The sequence below is a fragment of the Pteropus vampyrus genome, unplaced genomic scaffold (genome assembly GCF_000151845.1).
Source record: "Pteropus vampyrus isolate Shadow unplaced genomic scaffold, Pvam_2.0 Scaffold18, whole genome shotgun sequence".
In the NCBI taxonomy this organism is placed as follows: Eukaryota; Metazoa; Chordata; class Mammalia; order Chiroptera; family Pteropodidae; genus Pteropus; species Pteropus vampyrus.
In genome coordinates this window covers 437,869-438,389 of record NW_011888799.1, presented here as the reverse complement: position 1 = coordinate 438,389, position 521 = coordinate 437,869, and positions in this window count along the sequence as shown.

Here is a 521-nt window from a genome sequence, read left to right as displayed (position 1 = left end):
GAGCTATGAGAGGTCATGTAGAGAGACCACATGCAAGATAACCAAGGCCTCCACCCCCAATAGCTCCAGCGGATCTCCTAACTGACTGTCAGCATTGACGAGCCAGCCATGTGAGTAGGACCATCTTGAAAATTTGTCTTTCAGCCTCAGTTGAGCCTCTCCAGTTGAAGCCACATGAAGTAGAGACAAGCCGTCCCCAATGAGCCCCTGCCTAAACCATGAACAAATAACTGGCTGTGGTTGCCACTATGTTTTAACATAGTTTGTTATGCAGAAACATATAATAAAAACAAGGGTTAATCATTCTCACTGTTATGTAACATCCATTGATCCCTTTTCCTGTCGATGGACACTGGGTTATTTCCAATTTTGTGTTATTGTATAACACAAAAGGGCTGCTATGATTATTCTTATCCATGGGGCACATGTGTAAGAGTTTCTCTTGGGTGTACACCTAGCAGTAGAATTGCCCCCACGATCTTCCTGTCAAGAGAACAGTGATTGAAAAAGCTCCCGCAGTC